General features: G+C 39.4%; 1 non-coding gene across 1 annotated transcript; it reads left to right on the top strand.

Moving 5' to 3' along the window:
• The first annotated feature begins 17,475 nt into the window (after positions 1-17,475).
• LOC141640098 (small nucleolar RNA R71) lies at positions 17,476-17,582 on the top strand. Its single transcript, XR_012542844.1, has one exon. It is a non-coding gene; the product is annotated as a small nucleolar RNA R71 (small nucleolar RNA).
• Positions 17,583-18,298: the final 716 nt, after the last annotated feature.

The raw sequence follows: 18,298 nt of genomic DNA, 5'->3' as shown, positions 1-18,298 counted from the left end.
TAATATCAATCAAATCTCTCTTCAATATTGTAATCAAATATTAATCAAGTTTTAATCCAAGTTTTAGTTCCTTAATCTCTCTCTTGTTCTTACTTTATTTTGGGTAATTGAAGATCATTTGGGTTATTATTGGGAGATTGACAACCTCTCAATCTAGGATTCAAGTACTTCTATTATTCTTGCTTTATTATTGGAATCATTAGTAGGTATAATCTCTTAATCCCTTTTTAATTATTGCTAATTACTTTCATTTATTCATCATGTTTCATTATGTTAGTATGATTGACAACCTTTCTAGCATGATCAATATGATAATGAGTGAGTAGTCTCTTAGCTAGGGTTTAATGGGTGATTAGGGGAAACCAACATGGGGATGATTCATGCTTAAATCAATATGCTTTCATATCTTATTTGCTTGCTTGTTTTGATCTTAATACATGCACATGTTATGTTTGATGAAATGCTAAGCCTATGAATCCTTGCATTTATTATCATCTACTATCTCTTCAACTTGACTTGTAAGACATAACCCAACTCGAGTCTCGTTAGATCATGCATGTGTTAAGTAGGAAAGATTAAGTCGACTTGTAGGTGTTGTACAATCTATGTGATTCGGCTCCGGGACCCAAACTTTCCTAGGATTGTAAGATATAACCCAACTCAATCCATCACAACAATAATTGCTTGCTTATAAATTGAGAACATGTTTGTATGATCATATCCCATGAATCCCCTATGAACCCATGACACCCTAGTGCTTTTAATCAATTGTTTACACCCTTATTCCATTTACCTTGTTAGTTTATTTTCATTGCTATTTTAGTTTAGTAACCTTCTACATCAACCCAACTTGTGACACCCCTAGACACCACTAGTAGCAATAGAAATCTTCGTTTTCAATACCCGTCCCTTGGGATCCGACCTTTACTTGCCTCTTTACTAATTTGTAGAGTTGTTTGTGAAGTATAAATTGTGTTTTGTATCGACCATTGACCAACGACCACAATTGCTTAATTTGTGAACTAAATGGCTCCGATCAGTACACCATAATCCCACCTTAAGCACCCCCTCGATATCCTTCCGACTACACTTTCCCTTAGCTTTGCATCAGCAGTCTTGGTCACTATACCTATCTCCCGCAAGTTCCAAACCAATTCTACAAGCTGCAGCCCACCCTCATGTAAAGCCCGCCTTCCTGACATGACCTCCAGCAGTACCACCCCGAAGCTTTAAATATCAGACTTTGCAGTTGGGAAGTCGTGGTACACGTATTCTGGAGCCAAGTACTCTATTATGCCACCTGATAGGATGGATTTTCGGTTTGGACCCATTGTTGTAGACCTCTGCAAACCCAAAAATCGCCCAACTTAGGTGTAAAATCAGAATCAAGCATGACATTACAGGACTTAACAACCCTGTGAATGATTAGAACATCACATTCTTCATGTAGGTACGCAAGGCAAGTAAGCAGTCCCTCGAATAATTCTCCATTTATTCTCTGCTCCCATGTGAGCACACCATTCGACACAGAGAATCGTATCAGAGATTAAAGGCTACCATTAGGTAAAACTCATAAACTAAGACACACTTATTATTTTCGCAACACCAACCATGGAGTTTTAACCAGATTCTTATGCCTAAAACCACAGGACATGGTAGCGACCTGATCATCACTGAGAATTCCACTGTAGACATTTGTTGTTCTTCCTTGGCCAATGATCCTGCTCTTACTGTGACACCCCCACATACCAAGGTGCCTTACCAAGACCACCCTAACATGAGAGACCGTCACCATCTCGGTTTCCCGAGGCTATAATATCAAAGTTACCATTCCAAAAAAACAATTATTAAAGTATAACAAATTAATGTTTACATGTTTCCAAAAACCAAAACCAAAATACTGTTTGCTAGAACTGAACAACTGAAACTATGAAAGTAAATCTCATGATAACGGAAGCTAGACTCGAATAATGACTCCCCATCTCTTCCCCCAAAGCTAATAATCATCATCACCTGTCACAATCTGCTCACCATCCCCAAATGGATCACCACAGATTTTACAAAACAACAACGGGGTGAGTTTACTACATAATTAAAATAAGACAAGTACATACAATAAACAGCTGATCATCATCCACCTCCAACTCCCAATCACTTCATGTAACTGACTAATGTAGATATATACCCAGTATCTGCACCTTCCAAAAACCACCCGATGATGATCGGACAGTAACGTGTTTTTGATATGCGTGCCTAGATTGGCTATAAATGAGATGGTTTAATGCACTACTCGGATAGGAAAAATGATTTCAAAAGTTTTCTAACTTCATTTGCATTAAAATAACACTATTAAGAGTTAAAACCGTCTTCGGACCCAAAACCGACTCAGAAACCCGCAACTCGAGTTAACCTGAGTCAACCCAAATCTTGAATGTCAAAAATAATGCCATGAATGTCTTCATCATGTCATTTTCATTAAAATGACCCTAATTAGAGTCAAAACCGACACCGGGCCAAAAACCGACTCGAAATTCAAATCCCGACTCACACGGGCCAAACCCTAGTCAAGCGCGCAAAACACCTACCTCAAGTAACACCAAAATCATATCATTAGATGCCCATGTTGTTACACGACATCCTATTTTATTACCACAAATCAATAATGGATGGAGAATTGGCCACGTCCAAATTGAAAGGGACAATACACCCATTTGCATCACGAGGTAGCTAGCGCCTCAATGGGGTGTCTGCTTAGCTTCTAAGCAAACACAACCGACCTACCATCCCACATTTCCCTATAAATATCAACCATCACACACTAAATTATTTACGCGAGAGTCCGCCCCCTCACATCTCCCTTAAACTTCTATACTCGACTTCCTAAGTCAACAAATCGACACGTGTTTATGACCTACCGATCGTAAACACAAGCCTTACACATTTTGTTTGGTACCGTTGCCGTGCATTCGACCGACCCCTTTGACCAACTCAATTCGTCAATCAAAATGTTTTAATTAACATATTTTCAACTCATTTTCAAAAGAAAATCCTTTTTTAAGGCACTCTTTTAAACTTCTTTGATCGCGATTAGTCACAACGAGAAAACCGTCTCTAAAGTCGTCTACTTCGCAAACATCAAAATACGTAAGTTTGAGGGTGTAAACAACTTATTTATTTCATGTCTTTACTGTTTTTATAACTTTATAAGCATGCATGATGCATAACACGATTCAAATATAGGTTAGACGAGCCAAAACCGAGTTTTGGCCCGAGACAGAAGCCCTTTGTTATGCAAAGTGGCTCGCGCCTCTTGTGGGTTTTCGGGTCAGACTCAACCATGTTTGTTCTCGTCTTTTCTCTTATTTCATTTCTTATTTGTAATCGGTTTTTACCATTTCAAATGTTTCAAATCATTTTTATGACAAACCTTTTTAACCATAAATCAAAAATCATCCTTGGTTCTTTATACCATGACGGTTTATTCCGTGACTCGATGACATTATTGGTTAATTACATTTTAATGGGTATTTTAACACCCTTTTCTTTTATTTACCATGTTTCTCATTTGTTTACATTTGTGAACATATTAGTCATAATTCATAATCATCCTTGGTTCTTTATAACATGTCGGTTTAATCCGGATACGATGATTAACTTGACTAATTACAAAGAAATGAACTTAACATGATTAGTTCAAATCAAACATTTTACATTTTTAATTGTAAACTATACTTTTCAAACTTGTAAATCCGACAACGAATATTACTAATATTATAGTAATTATTCCGAGTCATGCAAATCATACTTGCAAATAATTTATTCACAAATACGGTTTTAAACAACCATTTTAACAACCACGAGGCATCTCTTGGTTCGCCCCATGGCTCGCGTCCCAAGAGGCCCTCTGCTTTCATATTTCAAAACCTGGGCATAGCCCCTTACCTCGCATATAGGCTCGCGCCTTAACAGGGCTGCCTGGCGCTGTTCTGCCTCGTTTTTAGCACTTGTCTAGGATGATCCCGATTACGGTTAATTCGAATCCATGACAGATCAGATTGACAAGCTTACATTTTTACACTTTGTCCTTTGACTCCCTTTTTCAATAAATGGATCGTGTTAAGCATCATAACCGAATTTGGTAAATGGATGTTTAATTTCCGTTCTCACATGAAAATCAACCATAAATCCAACTTGACATCTTATGCTTGATATTTGGATTAACAAGCCGACTTAGAAACTCACATGTTAGGTTAACACTTTTGGATGTGCATTCATGCATTTACACCGTTTTATCAACTCTTGCACTTAAACAACCACGATCGATCAGTCGAGGCCGCTAACGCGGGCGGGATTAGGTGTCCGATTAAAGGGCTTCCCAATACGTACCCTTGCCCCTTACTCAGAACCTTTGGATAGTGGATGGCCTTATCTAGGGCGTACGAGAGTCATTTTCGGCACACACTACAAAGAAAAGGTTCCATAGCGACGGAAAACTCCGTCGCAAATATGTCAATCCCGTCGCAAAAATAGAACTTGCGACGGAATTGCGACGGATTTAACCCGTCGCTTTATTTCGTCGCAAAATTTGGTTTTGCGACGGGAATTCCGTTGCAACTAAATATCTGCGACGGATCAAAGCGTCGCAGAAACCCGTCGCAAAAGAGGGACTTGCGACGGAAATTCCGTCGCCATCCACTGTTCATGGGAGGCCACGTGGACATAATGGCCAACCAAAAAGTCAATATCTGCGACGGAAAATCCGTCGCAGTTCACTGTTTATACAGGCCACGTAGGCACAATGGTCAACCATAAAGTCAATAATTACGACGGAAATTCCGTCGCAGAACACTATTTATGTAAAGGCACGTGTGCCTAAAGTCAACCAGAAAGTCAACATTTGCTATGTAAAACACTAATCGGACACCTAAAAGGGGGACGAGTCCTTATCTTTAGTACCTATGTAAAACACTGCTTTGTGCTTCGTTTGACCGAGGTATAAAGTGGATTTCGAACGGGTTCCAAGCATCCCACAAATGCTTGGGGGCGACTCCGAACATCTCTGCATCGTTTCGAGACCTTTACCGAGACGAAACCGACCGATCTAAAGCGATCCGGTCGAAAGCATTTTTACGCCGCCGAGCGTGGCTTTCTAGACCCCTGCATGTCAACAGAATGGCTTGGCGTGCAGGTGGCCCGTGACCGCAGATCGGTAGGTGGCCCAAATCCACAAACCAGCCTGGGGCCCATGTCCACAGATTTGGCGACTCCGCTGGGGAAAACTAGGACACTTACCTCTTTGTGATCCCTAGATGGCGAGACTCGAACGAGGTCTTGGTTGGAATGCATTAATTGATGATACGGTCATATGTCGGGTTCCTTGTCCGGGCCCACAACCTAACCTTTATCGACCAATTGGCTCGTCCCGTCGATGTGAGTTTTCTCATCCCCGCGTTTCGAATCCCGATTGAGTCAAGCATACCGTTGACGTTACACACTTCTGTTTCGTCAAAGAGCTTTCATCACCTTCGAGCACGAGGCTAGGGCACCCTCCTTACACATTTTGTTTGGATTGGTATCCCTCTCGCAAATCGAGGTTTGATCGCTTGGTGTGTAACCCACACTTTTAAGCCAAAACCCGTGTCAGCATTATGCATAATATAATGAATCTGTGAGTGCTTATGTGCTACTTGATCATAAGTCCTTCCATGTCATTTTCAACTTTCAAAACACCCTTTTGCGCCGTTATAATGGCCATTTCAAACCTCGGTCTTTCGCCGACCGTTGCACGCCTTTTTAGGCCGTCGTAATGACGACTTTCAAATTCGGTTTTCTACAACCGATTCAAAAACACATTTTGCGCCGTTATAATGGCCGTTTTAAACCTCGGTCTTTCGCCGACCGTTGCATTTCAAAATCACCTTTCGCGCTGTTATAATGGTCATTTCAAAACCCGGTTTTTATAACCATTTCAAATGCACCTTTTTGGGCCGTTATAATGGCCATTTCAAAACCCGGTTTTATAACCGTTCCAAATGCACCTTTTCATGCCGTTGTAATAACGACTTCAAACCTTGGTTTTCACAAGCCAATTCGAAATACCCTTTTACGTCGTCATAATGGCCGTTTCAAACCTCGGTCTATCGCTGACCGTTGCATTCTCAAATCGCCTTTTTATGCCGTTGTAATGACGAATTCTATCCTCGAATTTTCAAAATTCGAAATCAGTTTTCAAACTAAAACGCTTTTCAAACCGTCGTATTGACGATTTCAACCCGTGCAACTTTCCAACTTTCAAATCTGGTTTTCGAAATCAAATTTGGCTTTTCTAAGTCGTCGTAATGACGATTTCAATTCTCACATTTTTCGATTTGCATACCGTCTTTCAAAGGTTAAAACGGTTTTCTAACCCGTCATAATGACGAATTCAATCCTCATAATTTCCAATTTCAAATCATTGAAAATAATTTAAAAGTTTTCAAATTTCAATTCAAAATTAAATCTTTGAAAACAAATTTAACGGTTTTCAAATTTCAATTCAAGGTTAAATCTTTGAAAACAAATTTAACCGTTTTCAAATTTTAATTCAAATTTCAAATCATTTGCAAAACAATTTAACCGTTTTCAAATTTCAATTCAATTTCAAATCATTTGAAAACAAATTTAACCGTTTTCAAATTTCAAATCTTTGAAAACAAATTTAACCGTTTTCAAATTTCAATTCGAAATCAAATCTTTGAAAACAAATTTAACCCTTTTCAAATTTTAAACCCAATTTCAAATCATTTGAAAACCAATTTAACCTTTTTCAAATTTCAATTCAATTTCAAATCATTTAAAACCAAAATTAACCGTTTTCAAATTTCAATTCAATTTCAAATCTTTGAAAACAAATTTAACCGTTTTCAAATTTCAATTCAATTTCAAATCATTTGAAAACAAATTTAACCGTTTTCAAATTTCAATTTAAAATCAAGTCTTTGAAAACAAATTCAACCGTTTTCAAATTTCAAATTCAAAATCAAAATCTTTGAAAACAAATTTAACCGTTCTCAAATTTTCAACCCAATTTTAAATCCTCGAAAATGAATTTAACCGTTTTTATGGCCATTGTGATGACGATTCCAAATCCTTTAATTATCGATTTTCAAATCCCTGATTCGGAATTTCAAAAGCTGTCTTCGGAAACAACACATTGTTTTCAGAGCCGCCGCAATTTCAACCCAAACCGTCTTTTGAAAACAAACCTAACACAACCCTTTCAACTGGCCGACCTTTTGAAGATCCTTACTCTTTGGAAGCTGTTGATAAAACGACAAATGAATCTTTTTGAAAATTTCTATTTTCGAAAATTTCAGTCCACCTTTCTGATTCAGGCTCGAGTCGATTAGAGTCCAGTCGATTTCAAGTGAGGTCGTCTAGATAACGTTGAGTGTCCACCGAAATTAGTACCTACCTTCTGGTCTAGGTCGTGTCGCCTATTTGTCGAGACATATTCGATGGCGTTAGGAGAGTCAAAACCTTTCGGGTATTAAACCCGCATTTCCCCTACATTACGGGCAAAGGTCAAGTTTGTGTACATGTCTTGTCCAACGGCGTCGTGCCAGCAACGCACATACAAACTGAGTCAGAAGTCGTATGGCTAGGCATCACTATGCCAAAGTCGACTTTCGAGTCTAAGTTCAATGTCATGCACCAAGAGTTCAAACACAAGAGGTCATTCACGATCTTTAATGAACTCATAACCTAGTCACACTGTCGCGTCTTCACGACAAAACTGCGTTTTACACATATGTGTCGCACTTACCTTTGTTTGTGCAATCCCCTGCCAAGACAAGTTATAACGCCTATCGTTATGTCAAATAGGAATCCCTTGGGTGGCATCGATCGCCAACAAGAAAGTCAAGAAGCTGATCAACCTTCATCTGCCATGACTTCTGCCGAAACCCAACAACATGGTCCTTCGACTCCTAGCTACTGTGGAAGACTTGAGCACTCGTCTCTCCCAAGTTGAGGACAAAATGATAACTGGGAATTTTCCTTCTTCTGATATTGAGCAAAGGGTTAAGCTCCTTGAAAGCCAGCTACTTGCCAACAACAAAATTAACCCTAGTTGGAAGGCTACCAAAACCACTGAAGCCAATCCCCTAGGAACTCGTCCAACCAAAACCAGACGACCTCATAGGTCCTTCCCTGATTTGGGTATGCCTTATGCCACAGCCTTGGAAAGGCTAATATCCAAAGGAAAGGTCAAACCAATTGGTCCAACTCCAGACCCTTTACCATGCAAGCGAGGTCGAAGATGGGACGGAAAACTGTTCTGTCAATATCACCAAGGTCGCGGACATGACACTGAAATGTGTCTCCCCCTAAAAGGTGTCATCCTTGATATGATCGAAAAGGGCGAGTTCCATAACCTCCCTCAACAAACAACAAAAACAACCCTCCTGAATACCCTATTGAGCACAGCGAGGAATCTTCCCTGGACTACTCTCATCTTATCTCTCCTAACGATGAGAAAATTCATGTAATTGATGAAGATGGCATACAAAGCTCTAAAATGATGCTCTCCGTCTCTATCAACAACATATTCTCAAAGCTGCAAGTGGTTATTGATGATTTGAACACTCGGGTAGCTAATCTGGAGAAGAGGTTTGGTAGTACCGAAAATGAACCTGACAATCAAGGAAACCAACCCTTGGTTCACCAACCAACAGCTGTTGAAAATGAGGAATCATCTGATGGTTCCCATACCCACGAACCTACCGACAAAGAACATGAAATGACCTCACCAAAATACCCTTCAAAATATCAACCAACGTCCCAAAAACACCAATGTTGGAATCGCGGGAAAACATTAAAGGGTGTTCACAGATCTGGGAATAACATATGGCACCACTCTGGAAATACTTGCTTCAGAAGGAATGCTCTAACCCATTGGTCCGACTCCGGACAAACCCGAACACAAAAGAGCCCGATCCTGGGATGGTAATTCTTATTGGCAATACCATCAAGGTGGTCGTGTTCCCTTAGGAGGGTTTAGTTTTCGGTACTTGTCGTTAGGAGCACCTAGACCAAAACACAATTTATAACTCCACAAACAACTCTACAATTAGTAAAGAGGCAAGTAAAGGTCGGATCCCAAGGGACGGGAATTGAGATGAGATTTTCAATTGCAACCAGTGGTGTCTAGGTGTATCACAATTTGGGGTTGAAATAGAAGATCACTAGACTAAAATAGTAATAAAATTAAACAAGAAAGATGATTAAAAAGGGATGTAAACAATTGATAAAAGGCACTAGGGTGTCATGGGGTCATAAGGGATTCATGGGAATTGATCATACAAACATATTCTCAAATTATAAGCAAGCAATTATTTTTGTGATGGATCGAGTTGGTTTATATATTACAATCCTAGGAAAGTTTGGGTCCCGGAGCCGAATCGATTAGATTTTACAACACCTACAAGTCGACTTAATCTTCCCTACTCAACTATATGCACGGTCTAATGAGACTCGAGTTGGTTTATGTCTTACAAGTCTCATTGAAAAGATAGGTGATGGGTAAAAAATGCAAGGATTCATAGGCTCGCATTTCATCAAACATAACATGTGCATAAGTTGAGATCACAACAAACAAGCGAATAAACTATGAAAACATATTAATTTAAGCATGAATTATCCCCCGTGTTGGTTTCCCCTAATTACCCATTAACCCTAGCTAAGGAAACTACTCACTCATTATCATGTTGAACATGCTAGCAAGGTTGTCAATCATACCAACAAAGTGAAACATAATGAATAAATGAAGATAATTAACAATAATTAAAAAGGGATTAAGAGAATTATACCTACTAATGATTCCAATAATAAAGCAAAGAATAATAGAAGTACTTGATGATTGATTGGAAGGTTGTCAATCTCCCAATAATAACCCAAATAATCTTCAATTACCCAAAATGAAAGATGAACCAAAGAGAGATTAAGGAAATGAAATTTGTATTAAAACTTGATTAAATGTTGATTATAAGATTAAAAATAGATTTGATTGATATAAACTACCTTAGAGATTGCTAAGAAGAACATGATAATCTAATTAGCCTAATGGGGTATTTATAGTGGGGATTAGTTACATTAATTAGGGTTTACTAAGGGCTTAAATGAAGATTAAGACCATGAGGAATCGCCGGTCTCAAGGGAGACTCCGGTCTCCTTTTTTCCGGTCTTAGAAAATTATGCGCATCCTTCCTTGAAGAGTAGAAGACGAAATGGCTGACACGCAATCCGAGCGTCCAGGGCACGGGACGGGCGGATTGTGGGTGTTTTGGACGAGCGGATTGTTGGGGTGGAAGGGCGGATTGTAGTGGTTGTGGACGGGCGTCCAGCTGAGGAAGACGCTCGGATTGCCCTTGCTGGACGGGCGGATTGTGGGCAATCCGCTCGGATTGTCTTACAGCTTCTTCCTTTCTCTTCATAAACTCCTTGAGGATTTCCTCAGGGATGCAAGGATCTTTTCTCATCATTGCCCATCTACTATAGTATGTACAAAGGCCTTCTAGTCTTATCTTCTCTTTGATGCTTGGTCATTGAATTCAATCAATTTAGCTTCATTTTGCCATGAAAATGCAAGGTTTGCACTCCTTTCCTACCAAGGAAACAAAACCTCAAAGAATATGCAAAACAAAGGACTAAAGATAATAAATGACCCAAATATGCACTAAAAAGCATGGGAACAAGGCTAATTCGGGGACTAAATATGCTCTAATTATGGTCACATCAAATATCCCCAAACCGAACCTTTGATCGTCCCGAGTAAAGAGGTGACAAAGACTAGGACCGTTATTTAAACTAACCTAATAGCATAGCCGATATAAGACAATTAGCGGGTCTCACTCCACCCCTTCAACTGACAACAAGACAACCATGAGGTAGGATGCCTTCTTGTAAGGCAAGGTGGGTCTTGCCAAAATGGCGACACATCCAAACATTAAAGCACACAAAGTTAAGTAATGGATGCATCTACAAAAGAATAGACACTTTCCTCATCTAAGTGGCGGAAATTATCTACAAGGGAAGCAATTCAAGGGTACACACTCCTTCATAGATGCAATTTCTTCAAACTACTAAGCCTAGAAGGATACCAATAAATCACCTCCAAATTGTGTCAAGTTAGGGTACCTTTGTCCTCAATCGTTAAATGATTTTGTCAAGAATAGGCTCCCTATGGTGTTAGAAACACTGGAGGATCGCGGAATTCCCCCTCTTGCCTAGACAAGAAGAAGGGTCGTCCCCTCTCTACCATGCACAAAAATGGATATGATGGATAAAGGGATCAATAGATATTTGAGTTTCATTTTGGGAGTTTGCTTTTGTTTTTGTTTTTCCCCCCAATTCTTGTGGCATATAACATTTGAGAACATTTTCATTTGCATTTCTTTGATGTTTGGCATTTCAACACTTGACAACTTTTCAACTTTTTGCATTTCTTTTTGAACATTTTCAAAGTCACCCCATATGTAGTGAGGGTTCCTTATATTTAAAGCATTAGAAGTCTATTTTTGCTACTCTGTTCATTTGATGCATTTTGCAAACTTTCTTTCACTTTTCATTTCATTGAACTCAAATCAATTTCTTTTTGTGCCCATTCCCTTTGATGACAAAAATGTGGTAGAACATGGATGATGGATGCATGGTTTCAAGGGTCACCTTGGAATAAACGGTAGCCAAGGAGTTATCACACCACAAGGTACTCTTGACTAGGCCTTAATCCATGGCTAAAAGGATACTAGCATGACACATCCTAGGGTGTTTTACAAGTATTCTAACAAACAAAGTCTTAAGAAGAAAAAGCATCTACTAAGGCCTATATACACTTGTCAAGCTTCCCAAGTAGACAGTTTCGCAAAATTTTCTAACATGCAACTACATGCCATGATGCAACTAACATATAAACATCTTAATGCAAATGATTCTACCAACTAATATGCCATGTAATCTAAATGCAAGTCCTAAATTCACATTGTTATACCGCATCAATCAAAATAAAGCCACATAGTCATTAACATAAAGAAGAAAAAGGAGATTGGAAAGATCATACCATGCGGTCTTCAATATCCTCATGTCTCGGATGTGGCATAGTCGATCAATGTGAACAAGGATAGAACAAACACAATATATACAACAATATATACAAGTCTATACTACAAAGGAAATGAACTTGTTTTTGGATTTTCAAATTTTTCAATTTTTTTGATTTTTTCGAAACTTTTTTATTTTTTTGGGTTTTTGAATAAAAGTTAAGTTAGAATTTCCCATCCCCACACTAATATGGGCATTGTCCTAAATGGCCAAAATGATAGGAAATTATGCAAGTATGATGCATGAATTCTATACTAAATGCAAGTTATACTAATCTACACTACATGATGCATGGGTTTTTGTTTATGACGGAGAGCATAATTTAGATTACCTCCCGTTGCGTATGCATGTACTTCCCTAAACCGAGATAGACATTATTTCTAATGTCTTGAATTATGGGGTAGTTCATGCACACAAGATGCAATGCATGAAACTATATATTGTCATTTTGGATTTTCAAACGAGAACAATAAAATAAGAACACCTTAATGGGGCCGAGGTGTTAGTCCTCATGTTGCTAGGACTCTCCAAACTATGATCAAGATAAAAATAAATAAATAAAGAAAGAAGTAGACAAACCACAAGAGGGTAGGAGCCTCCAAAGCTTGTTAGTCCTCCACCATATCATCATTGTCATCATTTTCCTCCATAGAAGCGGACCTATCTCCACTTCCCTCTTCACTTCCTTGCTCAGTTCCTTCAACATCTTCATTAGCCTCTTCTTCTTCATCATTTACCTATTCATCAACACCCTCATCATCATCAACCTCATCATCGACATTCCCATCTTCACCCTGTCTTTCACCCTTAGATGTGCTTGGAAAGAAGACTTCCCTATCCGCCCAACTAGGCAAAGGACATGAAGGATCAAGTAGTCCTTGCCTAGCTAAATGAAATAGGGGTGGATATTGGGCCAAGTATGCATCTACTCGATCATTGTAAGCTTGTTTATGCATCTCTTGCATAAGTAGAGTCATATAGTTATTGCCCACTTCAACACCTTCGGGTTTGAACTCTTGATATTTGAATGGATAGGGTGGTGTGACAATGGAGGAGGAGGGCTCTTCAATTTCGCCCCTTTGTTGACGGATGATGTACTCGGCGCCCTTTGAGAGTGGAAGTAGGTAGTTTGTTCGATGAGCACTCAAGCGGCATATCTTGGAAGGCAAAGTGAAAGATCTAGCATCATTGGTGAGCCACCCATAGTTGGTGTCAAGAGAGTTATGCTTGACCCACTTGTACTTGTTAATCATGGCATCCATGTCAATGAGATGACCTCCTTTGACCGCCATATAGGTGTTATCCTTGTTGAAATTTGTATCAAAGTACTTGGCCAAGAGAGTAACTAGACCTCCATTTATGATAAAAGCGGTGCCTTCCTTACCGCAATCAACATTGAGCCATCTTTCCACCAAAAGTCTTAGAGCATTGTAAGGCTTAGTGAATTCCCTTCCAACATTTAAGGTCGACTCAAGTAGAACAAAATCGAGCTTTGTAAAGTGATTAGTGTCTTTTCTTGCAATTATAGTATTCCCGATGACCTTGTGCCACACTCTAATGCCCGGATGGTGGACTAATAGTGCGCGACAAGCATGAAAGCTCACAAATTTCTTCCCGGAAAACGCCTCCCAAAGAGGAGCGGGGTCATTATTTTCGGGCATCTTATGATAGTATGGTGTATCACTAAGACCTAATGCTTTACTCAAAACATCAAAGGTGATGCGCCTATTCACATTGGCAAGGCGAAACTCGATATATGTTCTATTCTCTACCTTAGTCACTTTCAATGAAAAGAATTCCAAGGTAAGGGAGGGGTATGTCAATTCTCTTGTAGTAAACAATTTTCCCAACCCCATGGCTTCAAAGAAGGATTTCGTTTATTCAAGGACACCCAATTTGTTGAAGGCATCTTCACATATGAATATGGTGGGTAGAATGGCTTTCTTAGCATACTTGGCAAATGTATCCCTATGGGAGCTAGAAATGAAACTTACCTCCGGATAGTTTGGTAATTGAGCAATTTTCGGAGTTGTTGATGTTGTTGCTTCCAAGGGAGGATTTTGTTGTTGTTGAACTTCCAAGTTTGCATTAGCAACCACCATCGCCATTGAAGCTTTCTTTGCTTGAAGACATTGTTGCCTTTTTTAGAGTGCCTTTGCCTTGAGTGCCTTTGTTGACCCTTTTGTTCTTGCCATTGATGATTATACCAAGAAAAGATTGAAAATCTTCAATTTCCAATTATACCCAAATCGATTTTAAGATGAAAGAATTTAACCTTTGTATTTCAAAAATCGACTCAAAGGTTGAAGATTTTCGTGCTTGGATTGATTATTATTGAAAAAGGAGTGATTAATTGTTGTTGTAAGGAAGTTTGAATTTGATTTTGTTGAATTTGGTTGAGGAAATCTTGTTTTTGGTGACGGAGAGGATGAGGGTTTTGGGGTTTATGGGTAGTGTTTTGAATGTATGAATGAATGAATGAATGAATGTGGGAAGGGGTATTTAAAACACCCAAAATTTCTAATCTGCAGGGGGAAGACGCTCGGATTCTGCTCTATTTGGGTTCAGGAAATATCGCCTAAAGACGAGCGTCTATCAGTGAAGACGGGCGGATTTCTGCAATTCAGGACGAGCGGATTCCCTTAAACACGAGCGGATTCTGTTACAACGAATTTTCTCAATCTGCACTGGCAAAAAGACGAGCATCTTCTTGCAAAGACGAGCGGATTCTTTTAGACGAGCATCTTCTCTGCTGGGACGCTCGGATTCTCTAACAGACCAAACTTTTCAATTTTGAAGCTCATTTGGACGGACGGATTCTGCCATAGACGCTCAGATTCCCATAAGACGAGCAGATTCCCCATAAGGACGCTTGGATTCCTCCTAGTCTACCCGGATTCAGTTCCATCTGTGCACTTGCATATCCCGTGTCATTTTCATTCTTCAAATCCGTGTTCTTCATTGTAGGGGCACTACTAAGGCATGAATAGCCTAGGCAATTATTCTCACCACACTAAGCTAAAGCACTACACATCAATAAAATCATTAGTCCCTCCCTCACTTCTCTCAAAAATGATAAATATCTTTATTAAAGCATAAAAATCCAATAATGACAAAAATGCAATGTAAGAATTAAAATGCAAGTTAGGGAGTTAGAAATATTTACAAATGGTGGTTTGGAAAGGACTCCACCAAACTCTCATCCTTATTGAGATGTCATGGGGGCATGTCCAAGGTGTTGTTGATGTTACTCAACACCTTGAAGAAGTAGTCAAAAGCTTGTTCATTATTATGATAAAGATCCTCAATAGATCTTTGCACTTGTTGTCCTTCATGTTGGTCTTGATCGATAGCATTACCAATGTAAGGATTGAAAATCCCTTCAAACTCATTGTCCTAAAGACCACAAACTTCATCTACTTGGTCACTAAAGATCACTTGAGTTGATAGAGACAACTCTCCCACTTTCTTGTCTTGGCCAATAAGGCCATCTTCTTTATTGCTTGACTTTGGTGAGCTTTTTAAGCTCTCTTTGTTACAATTTCCTCGCTCTTTGAATGGAGCATCATCGACTTTATTCTTCCATTGGAGTTCCGACTTCTTCCTATCATCCTTCCGGCTATAATGATCAACCATAAAACATGGTTCATGTAAACGGGGAGCTCTCATGATCTTGTCAAGATTGAAAGTTATGCTCTCATCTCCCACTTCTAGAGTGAGCTCTCCATGCTTCAGATCTATCACCGCACCCGCAGTGTCCAATAAAGGTCTACCTAGAATGATCGGAATATTGGAGTCTTCTTCCATGTCAACAATGACAAAGTCCACCGGGATGAAAAATTTCCCAACTCTTACGGGAACATCTTCCCATATACCAAATGGTGTCTTCGTCGATCTATCGGCCATTTGGAGTGTGATATTGGTGCATTTAAGCTCTCCCATCACTAACCATTTACTCACCGAGTATGGCATAACACTCACACTAGCCCCTAGATCACATAAGGCTTTGTTGATCGTGGTGTCGCCAATGGTACACGGTATTGAGAAGCTTCCCGGATCTTTAAGTTTTGGAGGTGAACTCCCTTGAAGTATTGCACTACTCACCTTAGTGAAGGCGATATTCTCAAGCTTCCGGATCGACTTCTTCTTCGTGAGGATGTCTTTCATGTAATTTGCATAGGCCGGCACGTGATTGATTAATTCTGTGAAAGGAATTGAGACTTCCAAATTCTTCACAATTTCCATAAATTTTCCAAGTTGGTCATCAAATTTGGGCTTGGCTTGACGACTCGGAAAAGGAAGTCTAATCACAATGGGCTCCTTCCCCTTGGCCTTGTCTTCATTTTTCTTTTAAATTTCTTCTTTTGATGGTTCTCCATCCTTGGAGTTTTGCACAACTTCTTCTTTGTCACTAGCTTCCACAACTTCATCCTCAACTTTCTTTTCCGGTGCTTCATACCTAGTGCCACTTCTCAAGTGAATGACACTAACCGTTTCATGTCTTGGGGGATTACTTTGAGGTGGTAATTACCCCTTTTGTCTTTGTGAGCTTGAAGATGCTAGTTGAGTCAATTGGGTTTCCAACATTTTGGTGTGGGCTAGGATGTTGTTGATGGTGATTTCCTTTGCTTGACTATCCTTTTGCATTTGAGTGAAAAACTCTTGTTGATTCTTTTGCATTTGGAGGACCGCTTTTTGAACATCAAAACCTTGGTCATTTTGTTGATTGTATGGAGTTTGATTTTGGTAACCTTGGTTTTGGTTGTAAAAGAGTCTTTGATTTTGGTTTCTCATGGGAGGTGGGGTGTACGTTGGTTGAGGGTTTTGAACATTTTGGCTTTTGTATGAGAGATTTGGGTGGAATTTGGTGGTTTCATTGTAATAATTGGAATAAGGGGTACCACTCTTGTATGCTTGAAAAGCATTCACTTGTTCATTTGTTCCCCTACATTCACTTTGGTCATGTCCCAAAGTTCCACAATTCTCACATATTCCACTTGGGATTGATGAAGATGCCGTCATGGCATTAACATGTTGCTTTGGTGATTTTGAGGCTTCTTCAAGTGTAGCCAAAGCTTTTTCGAACTTCAAATTGATGGTATCAATGTGAGCACTAAGTTGAGCACCCAATTGAGTAATAGAGTCCACTTCATGCTTTCCTCCTCTAGTAGCCTTGCGAGGTCTACTATATTGTGAATTATGGACCGCCATTTCCTCAATCTTGTTCCAAGTTTGATTGTCGTTAACTTCGATGAACATTCATTTGATCCCATGTTGAGAATGTTTCTTGAGTCTTCATAAAGCCCGTTCCAAAATTGTTGTACCAAGAACCACTCGCTAAGTCCATGATGAGGACATGAGCGACAAATTCCCTTGAATTGCTCCCAAGCTTCATAAAAAGATTCTTCATCTCTTTGCTTAAAGCCCGTAATTTGAGCTCTCAGCATGTTAGTCTTTTCCAGTGGATAAAACTTTTTGTAGAAAGCTAGAGCCAATTTCTTCCAAGAATCAATTCTGAGAGTAGCCTTATCAAAGCCTTTCAACCATTGTTTTGCGGTGCCAATTAGAGAAAAAGGATATAACACCCATCGAATTTGGTCTTGAGTTACACCGGTTTGAGAAATTGCATCACAATAGTCGCAAAAAGTCTCCATGTTAGAGTGAGGGTCTTCACTAGGCATCCCCCCAAATTGGCTTCTTTCGACTAATTGGATAAATGCGGATTTGGGAATGAAATTTCCGGTTAAATGTTGTGGTATGGGAGTACCATTGGGTAGGTTCTCCTCGGTGGGTACGGAATGTGATGAAAATTTAGGCATTGTGGGTTGATTTTGTGTTGGATTTTGTGTTGGGTTCTCCTCACCTTCTCTTGAAAAAGGGTTGATGAACTCAATAGTGTTTGGTTGAATATCTACAACCTCACCAATACCTCTCAAAGTTCTTCTAGCAAGTCTTCTATTGTTTGTCAAAGTCCTTTCAATTTCGTGATCAAAGGGTAACAAGTTACCTTGTGATCTTCTAGACATGCAAAATATCAAACAACTCGAAAATAATTAGAACAAACCTTGAGGAGTTTTACTTCCCCAAGGCAAATAAAGACACAATTAATAACAATATAAGAAAATCTAAATCAAGTTAACACCGTCCCCGGCAACGGCGCCAT

This window comes from Silene latifolia, unplaced genomic scaffold (assembly GCF_048544455.1).
Source record: "Silene latifolia isolate original U9 population unplaced genomic scaffold, ASM4854445v1 scaffold_70, whole genome shotgun sequence".
Classification (NCBI taxonomy): Eukaryota; Viridiplantae; Streptophyta; class Magnoliopsida; order Caryophyllales; family Caryophyllaceae; genus Silene; species Silene latifolia.
Note: the sequence above shows the minus strand (reverse complement) of the source record. Positions and strands in the feature narration are given on the sequence as shown.